The sequence below is a fragment of the Mus caroli genome, chromosome 10 (genome assembly GCF_900094665.2).
Source record: "Mus caroli chromosome 10, CAROLI_EIJ_v1.1, whole genome shotgun sequence".
Lineage (NCBI taxonomy): Eukaryota > Metazoa > Chordata > Mammalia > Rodentia > Muridae > Mus > Mus caroli.
Genome location: NC_034579.1, coordinates 43,273,603 through 43,283,061, shown reverse-complemented (window position 1 = coordinate 43,283,061; position 9,459 = coordinate 43,273,603).

Sequence of the window (9,459 nt, the reverse complement as noted above, 5' to 3'; positions counted from 1 at the left end):
GGCTGTCCTGGAACTCACTTTGTAGACCAGGCTGGCCTCGAACTCAGAAATCCGCCTGCCTCTGCCTCCCAAGTGCTGGGATTAAAGGCGTGCGCCACTACCGCCCGGCTTTTTTTTTTTTTTGTTGGTTTTTATTTTTGGTTTTTGTTGTTTTGTTTTGTATTTTTGTTTTGTTTTGTTTAATTTTTCTGGATCGTGAGCTTTTATTTTCACAGTCCAGTCTTTATCCCCCTCTTTCCTCATCTCATTCCTCCTTTCCCATCTCCAATAGGAGAAAGCCTAAAACTCACTTGCACAGGGGTGTAATGGGTTGGGGGAAGAGGGTTTTCCTAAACAGAACTCCAATGACTCAGGCTCTAAGGACAAGAATTGATAACTGGGACCTCATGAAACTAAAAAGCTTATCTAAGGAAAAGAATATAGTCAATAGGACAAATCTCCAATTTACGGATTGGGAAAAAAAATCTTCACTCACCCCACTTCAGATAGAGGGCTAATATCCAAAATGTCTTTCTCTTTTTTCCCCTTTCATGTTGCCTCTTCCTCCTCTAGTCGTCTTTTTCTCCTCCTCCTTCTCCTCTTGCTGTTACTTCTTTTTCTTCTTCTTTGAAAGCTATTTTAGTTCATTTGCACTTTCATTGCCTGGCTTTTTTGTTGCTATGTTCAGTAGTTTAATTTCTGAAAACTTTTTGAGTTCTAGATATTAGCCGCTATTCTAAAAGACAGCTGGTGAAGGTATTCTCCCATTTGTATACTGTTTGCACTGCTAATTATATAGAAGAAATTATTTTCACGTAGTCATTGGTTTCTCCTTAGCGTTAGTTCATGTGTTGGTGATTTATATTCAAATGATTTTACCTACATTAATAACTTATAGAGTACTCTATATGTCTTCGTCTATAAGTTTCAATGTTATGGAAATATAAATTATGATATTTCATGCAGTTAGAATTGGTTATTGTACAAGGTGAAGATAAGAATCTATTTTCATTTTTGTGCAGCAAGAAACACAGTTTTTAAAGCACCATTTGGTGAAATTGTAGGTTTTGCTCGCTTAATTCTTAAATTATTTTCTTTTGTTTACAGTCTTTTAAAGATTCCAATCGAATTCATCAAGCTTATGTGAATCTACCTTGTGAGGAGTGTGGTATGTGTGTGCACTGGTACATTTAGTGTTGTAAAATTCTCTGAAGAAAGTACTAATGCTTTTACATCTCATTAATTCTACTCTGCTGCCTGAAATTCTGTCTAAACTGAAAATAATATATATGGCTACCCTATGATGTGACTTCAGGCATCTTTGTAATAAATACGGCTAACATGATGGCTTAGTGGTTAAGATTGCAAACTGCCCTTGTGGAAGATCAGAGTTTGGCCCCAAAACCCAAGTGAGGAGACTCTGGCCTCTGAGAGCAATTGAATGAACCACAAACACACACAACTGAAAATAAAAATGAAACATTTTAAAAAGAATCAAAGAAAAGAGGCAAAAAGTATGGCAGATTCCTCTACTATAAATGAATTGCACACTATTTTAATTCTAAGCACTAGAATTTACTAATATATTAAGTACTTAATTCCCAGTGTCTCCATTTACAAGGGATTTACTACTTACCTTGGAATGTGATACTATTTATGTGTATTGATATCCACACAAATTAAAGAAATTACAAACTATTTTGATAAAATCACTACAAGTATTGAAATTAATTGTTAGAAAAAATTGTCTCCCTTATACAAAACCTGGCAATAATTGAAAGTATATATAACTAAGTCAAAATTGTTTGAAGTAAAGGAAAATAATTTTAGTGTAAAGACATATTAATAAATAATACACTAATCAAAAGTAGTTTTAGATGGAACATAACACTATGTCTTTGAATTTTATGAATAACAGATTCCTAATAAGTCATATTCTAGACTTCTGGCCAATGAAAATTTCACTTTCAAATTGTAGGGGATAAACATTTGATCAGCATCTACATTTTTTACTCACTACCAACCTGAGAAAACAACATCATTATTAAATGCTGGAAAGATGGTAATGATGATGGTAAACAAAATGGATAATGGTGTCTGGGATTCTGGATGCCTTCCACATACACTTTGTGCATGTGTAAAGAGAAAAGCAAGCATCTGGCATACCAGATGGTTTCTATTTGACATGCCCAAGGTAAAAAGAAGAATACTGGATAGAAAGATATGCTCCAACTGATACCAATAGTTAAGTATTTAAATATGCCACAAGCATTTTTCTCTATAGGATATTAATGTTACTATTCATCAAAAAGAAATTTAACAAAATAACTCCAAGAGAAATGAACAGCATTTAAATGTTTTCTTTATTGTAGAAAATCCTCACTTTTAATCATCTGTGGGACTTCTCATTCCTAGCAAACTGTTTCTCACATCTTCTAGAAAGGCAGTTTTCAGAAAGAAAAAGACTGTCTCACTGTCCTTATTCTCTTTGTGTTTCTTCCCGATTTAAAACACAGTCATGCTGAATGCCATATTTTTTTCTTGGCTTGTTTTATCGGATATCTCAAGAAGGCTTGATTTCTTAAAGCATATCTGGTATTTCACTTCCTAGCACATAAGTAGCTCAAAGCATCTATAATATTAATCCTCTCTCTGTATTCATCTTCCTGGATTTAAATGGGAGATATATGAAGATAGATGCAAGAGGGAAGGAAGGCTCATGAGAAGGGCTGACTTGCTCCTTTCCAAAGGCTCAAATATAATTGCCTTGAGTTGCCAAGACCAGCTTGGGCTACAGCATAAGAGAGTCTCAGGAATCCAAAACAGTCAGCTCTAAAATTTTCCTTGTATATGTATCCATGAATAAGTTCACTATTTTATCTTTATCAAATAGTGAAGGTTTACCAAACATTAAGTGGTTACAGTGAATCATGTTAATATCAGAATATAAGATTTGTCTTTGTCTTGATAATTCAATTTAATTTTATACTGCTAAGATACATGTACTCAAAATTATGACAGAATAATGTACAATTATGCTCTTGACTGAAAAATTTACAGTAATCCTTCAAATATGTGAAGTATGAACCTATTATTTATGTTAGCTGCACAGAAGTTTTAATATAAAGACCATGTAGTTAGTATTGTTTTATAATTTGATAAAAAATGACTTACCACCTCAAACCAAACATAATAGATATTTCTCACAAATCTATGTACAATCTTCACAAACAAATTCAATTAAGTAGCTAAGCAATCTTTACTATAAAATAAGACTGTCACCTTTTATGATGAGCTTTAATTATTCATCACTTCAATTTTGTTTATTTCAGATTAGATTATGCAGCCTAGTCCTGCCTCTCTATCAGAGTAACTAGTATCTTATTAGCCTGTTTCTCTTCCTAAACAAATGCCGCAGGGCCTCCAAAATATTCCTGGCTGTGATCACTGGACTTTAGAAGGTTCGTAACATATAATGTTAAGTGAAGACATTGGAATAGAAAGAACGTATGTTGGTCCTTGTGTATAATAACAAATGTTAAACAAGGGACCTGGATGGATTTTTTTCATAACAGATAATAAACGATGATAATCATAAATCAATTATTTGGTATGATTAAGAATATTCAGTAGTTTCTGTGGTCAGTGAAAACAAGAGGATTTTGAGTCTGTGATGTTAGCCATCCATTTGTGAGTTTGCTGTATTAGCTATAGAAAATAGGTAAGCTTAAACCAGTACACATTTTAGAACATGATCTTTTCAATGTACTAGTGACTTCAAGTTGCTATGCCAAAATGCTTCTCAACATGAAATCTGTACAAAATTACCCATGTTGGCTGTTAGAAAATCTTTCAATTAAATTGTAAAATTATGATTGACAGGTTTTGATATGAATTACATGTTTCCTATCTCATTGTTTTTCCACAGATACATTGGAGGAAACAATGGATAATTATCTGTCATCTCAATCTCAGATTTCACCACAGCCTTATTTATTAATACAACTTTGCAATATCCCCATTTTCTACATTTGAAATTTTGTAGAATTTTTGTTCATCTACTTGGATAATACATAGTAAATATGTAACATAAAAGTTGAATATAGTCAAAAATATTAAAGGCTATAGAGCTCAAAGCCTGATAAAAACTGAAAATGCAAGAAGCTGTGATTGAGTCACATGTGTTAAGTAACATGAGAGAGAATGGAGAATTCTAATGCAAGCTCTTTTAATAATTGTAAGGAGCATGTTTATAGCTAGGAATTGTGGGTAAGTCTTGAGCCTCAACTTATCAGGCAAAGGGATGACATCACATGCTAGAACCATATGTAATACTCAATTCTCTTATTCTATAGAATGTCATTTTTTTCAGTCTCAACTGTCTGGCTCAGGTGACTCCTGAGATTGGACAGACTGGAGTAAAGCTACTATAGATGACTGGTACTTTGCTAAAGTTCACCATGCTGAGTCTTCCTGAAATGACATCTGCCATAAGGGCACTAAAAGACAATTTGAACCTAAAATTCATGTACATGATACACCCATAAAGATGGTTTAAGATGCTCTGCATATGTATCAAAAGATGGCCTAGTAGGCCATCACTGGAAAGAGAGGCCCATTGGACACGCAAACTTTATATGCCCCAGTACAGGGGAACACCAGGGCCAAAAAGTGGGAATGGGTGGGTAGGGGAGTGGGGGGGGGAGGGAATGGGGGACTTTTGGGATAGCATTAGAAATGTAATTGAGTAAAATACGTAATAAAAAATATTTTAAAAAAATGCAGTAACAAGAACTCTATAAACTGGAATAGGTAAAGTCAAGACAAAATTCTAGGAGAAATGTAACTGAAAAACATAAGAATACCAGGAAAGAGATTTTGTTGTCCAGAGATTTGTTCAGCACAAATTAGAACTAAGGCTACAAACTGACAAATCAAAGTTGCCCAAGGCCAGTAGGGCCTTTGAAACATTGCAGGGAATCAGGGTCCAGAAACCATCAGGCTGATATTATCCATCCAACCTGACAGTTAAAGAATGTCTGAAAAGAAAGACTTGTCTTTCCCCGTTACATTTGGTGGCTACCTGGGATTAACAAGCTAGGTGGTTTTGTGCACTCCTCCAACAATGGCAAATAGATTTCTTAAACGGAACAGAAGAAACTGCTGTCAATTGTTCAGGTCAGATAGCCTAGGCACAAGTGTTGTTTACAAATACATTCAGTGTATAAATAGTGGGGAAGCAATTATGCCTTTATTTATTACTTTGAAGTCATTCATATTTTATCTGCTCACAGTAGTTTTTGTTGATATAATAAAGGTTATTTTATTTCTCATAGAATATTTCATGAATTTTAGTGTGAAAGGGTCCATGAATCATGAAGAATGATACCCTAGACTTAAATAGAATGCAACAGTAAAGTGTGTATATTCTGCAGAAAATCTGCATGCAGTGGTCCATCATACATTAAAATGGAAGGCAGAGGTGTAGACTTTGCAGGGTCAATTTAAAGCCTGTTAGGGTAGGAGTGGGGGTGACTTTTACCCCTCTTTCCTTTTATTAGTTGGCTCTATCTCTAGAGGTATGGTTACATTTGTGATTGATTAAGGCTATGGAGGATATGGGGGATTTGCCTCAAGCTGGGTGATAAAGCAGCTTCTTCAGGCTAGGTAGTGGGACATTTACCTGATTGGCTGCCTATGAGATGTGGCTTTTCCTGGAATTGACTTATTTTGGACTTTTGCAGTTCTGACAAACAGAAACTTAGGTCTAGTTTCCCAAACTGCTAGTTTGCAGCCTGTCATAGGGTCAGCATGGCTCTGGCTGTCTCAGAGCTCTCTAGTGAGGTTAAAAAAAAAATCATAATAATTAAATTTAGCAACAGACAACTGAATAATAGATTGTATGTACTGAAGCTAGAGAAATTATAGAAGAAATAATAAATCCTTAGATGTATATACATTGCAACAGACACAGAGATTCCAGAGGAAAATGAAATTAAAATCTTGAAACATATATGATAAAAGAGAAAACAGAATCTTTTCTGAATTTTCTGGGATTATTTCTGAAGATATTTTTTTTTAATTTCCTAAAAAGATATAAAATAGGATAGTAGTGAATAGCTGTAAACTCTGTACATGGAAAGCAAAGACAGTATTGCTGTGAGTTTGAGGTCAGATTTGGCTGCATAATGAGCTGAAGATCAGACAGGGAACATAGTAAGATTCTGTTATAAAAAGAAAATATAGGCATAGTACAAATACCACAAAATAATATGAATAAATAAATATAAATACATGAGTAATTAATGCAGATACCATGCATTTTGTACATGTATAATACATAAAGGTATAAAAATAATTAATTAAAAATTTGTCCTACTTACAGATTAGAAAATATTGTCATATATGACAAACTGTTAGTCACTGTATTTAAAAATAAGATATAAAATGAGTAAGAAAAGTGAAAGACATAAAAATAGGACAGTAGAGATATTCTTAGTTTGCTTTCCTTGGAAGGTATTAGGGTGAGATATACAGAGATGACAGAGGCCAGGTAGAGGTCTGAGCTGCAGAATAGTATATAAAATGCTCAGTATTATTCCTCCTTATGAGAAGCAAAATACATATTATTTTTTCCACAAAAGGACAGTAAAGTAGAACATTTTTAAACTCGACTCTCTAAGGATGACCTGAGGGTTGCTATGTGCCTCAGAGCAAGGCTGGCGAAGGGTCTGAGTCGGTTGTACCTTATAGAAAGTCAAAACCAATCCACTGGATATGGGCTTTCACAGGGAACTATTCACTGAGCTCTCCTTCTATGGACTCAGAAATGAGTTCATGGATGCAGTCAAAATCAGCATCTGAGGATACTAATGAGAATTTGCAGAGATAGAACCTGAATAAGTAATATGAACATAAAAATACCACTTAACCTTCCTATAATAAGGGAAATGTAAACTTAAATCACAAAAGAGAATATTTCACTCATTTCAATATTAAACAAAAATGACATCTGAGTCTGAAACTCTTGTAAGTTGCTGGGCTACTGTGAGGATACAGTAGCTTTGATGCACAGATGGTTGAAATGTAAATTAGCATAAGTGCTCCTATAAAGAACTGAAATGGGAAAGGAAAAATTAGCATACCTTCTAATCAAGCAATTATCCTTTATGTACACCTGAGAAGTAACCGAAACTATCATTCCTGGAGAAGACAGAGTGTGTTCATTTGACAGCTACAGCCATCAGAAAGTGAAATGAAAGACTGTGCACACTGAAGGTCATAAAGAGATTATTTTGGGGTGGTATGCGATGAAATAAAGCAAGTTATTACTCCACAAATTATGTCAATTCCGAAGACTAAAACTTACGCTAAACAACGTGTCATTTTGTTCTTGGACTTAAATGTGTGTCTATCTATAGACTATCATTACTGATGTGTGGCATGTGGAGCAAATGTAGAGTAAACTAGTATCTTTGAGATTAATGTCAGTGTTCTATTTATAAAATAAAACTGAATTTTGAGAAGAAAGTATCTTCTGCTAAATTTTGTGTCAGTTTGTCAGTGCTGCTATGTATATCATTGCAATTAAAATGTTATTTAGTATAAACAGAAAAGAGAATTTGGAAAAACAAATGTCTAATCTTATATAATTTTACATAATGCAATATATGCATATATACATACATATATAAATTATATATATGTACACACACACACATATATATATATATATAATTTATGTGAATGTGTTTAAGTATTGCATGGTACTCCACCAATGTACATTAATTATGTTTAGTGGGTCTCTTTTAAGTTTGAAATATAGTAGGTTAATAATATGTATTTAGTTATTATTTCAGTAACTTCTTTTTATTAACTCTTACACAACTACTTATCTTCCGATTTGTTGAAGCAATAAGTAAGACAACATTTTCCACAGTAATGCCTATCAAAGTAGCTAGCCATGAAAACTCCAGCACAACAATTCTCAGAAGGACACTTTAGACAAAGTTGACTGATTGGGCCATTTTCATCCACCTTATAATATTTCCGCACAACCAACTAAACCTTCTTCATGTTATGTTTATTCTTCTTGGGAGTGGTGTAAGACTTCTCCTTTTCTTAGCACCATCATGAAGTACCAACACAAAATGATTATGGCAAGATTAGAAAATCAGTTTGTAGCCTTAGTAATAAAGAAGGCCCATAACACTCAGTACAAAAATGAAGGCACATTGTGACCTTGGCCTTGCTTGTCTCCTAAGCCATCTAGACACAGCCTTCATCAGCATGGAATTTCAAACATATCACTCCCATCTCAATAAAATCTATTACATTTATTTTAATTGACATTTTTGATGTCCTAATTTAATGAGGAATCTATGAATTGAATATTTAATTTATTTTATTTGTTTGCCAATTTTAAATAGTGAATGCAAACTATGTTTGGGGCCAGAGAGCTTTATGATGATCAAATACAAATATCAGTGTCTTATTTATATTTCACAGACTAACCAAAAAGATAATCCTTCTCTTTGATGTACTGAGATAATTTACTTACATCAAAAGTGCTGAAATTATATTTCTTAATGTAATGTTCAAATCCTGGAGGACACATTGAAAACTAGTTGCAATGACATGCATGGTTTCATGTCCCAGTTATTAGGTCTGAGAGACAGTCCCTTTAGCTTGCTCTCTTACATGCACCAGGCTTCCTGACTGCTGAGCTCTTGCACTGTAGTGACTTTATGCTGCTCTAGTCAAAATTCTTACATTCATCCTGAAGATAAAATCAATTTCTTGAGCAATGATTTAGATTAATTTTACTTTAAAAGATTGCCATTATGACCTTTATTACATTGTTTTCAAAATGAAAGGATTTTCACATTAATGTTCTCAAGATAAACAGAAAGAATATGTGTAAGACACATGAATATAGATTTATATTTAGATACAAAATATATATGGAAAATAATAAAAAGCAACTCATCATTAAGAAACCAGAGTGCATAAATATGAGTACAGAAAAGCAAAATATTAAATTAACGATAGTGGAATCCCAGTGGTAAAGAAATGTTGACTTTGCTGAGCAATTGCAAAGTCTGGCTATGACTGAAATGCCAATAAAACCATGAAAGCTCTGTAACCTCAACAAAAGCCTGAAGGCATATTGTGAACCTGGGCTTGCTTGTCTCCTAAGCATTCTAAACACAGTCTTCATCATACGGGATTCTAACACATTACTCGATTCCAAATAACATATATCAATTTTTTTTAATATTTTTATTACATCTTTTCCTCAATTACATTTCCAATGCTATCCCAAAAGTCCCCCATACCCTCTCCGCCCCACTTCCCTACCCACACATTCCCATTTTTTTTTTTTTTTTTGGCCCTGGCATTCCCCTGTACTGGGGCATATAAAGTTTGCATGTCCAATGGGCCTCTCTTTCCAGTGATGGCCGACTAGGCCATCTTTTG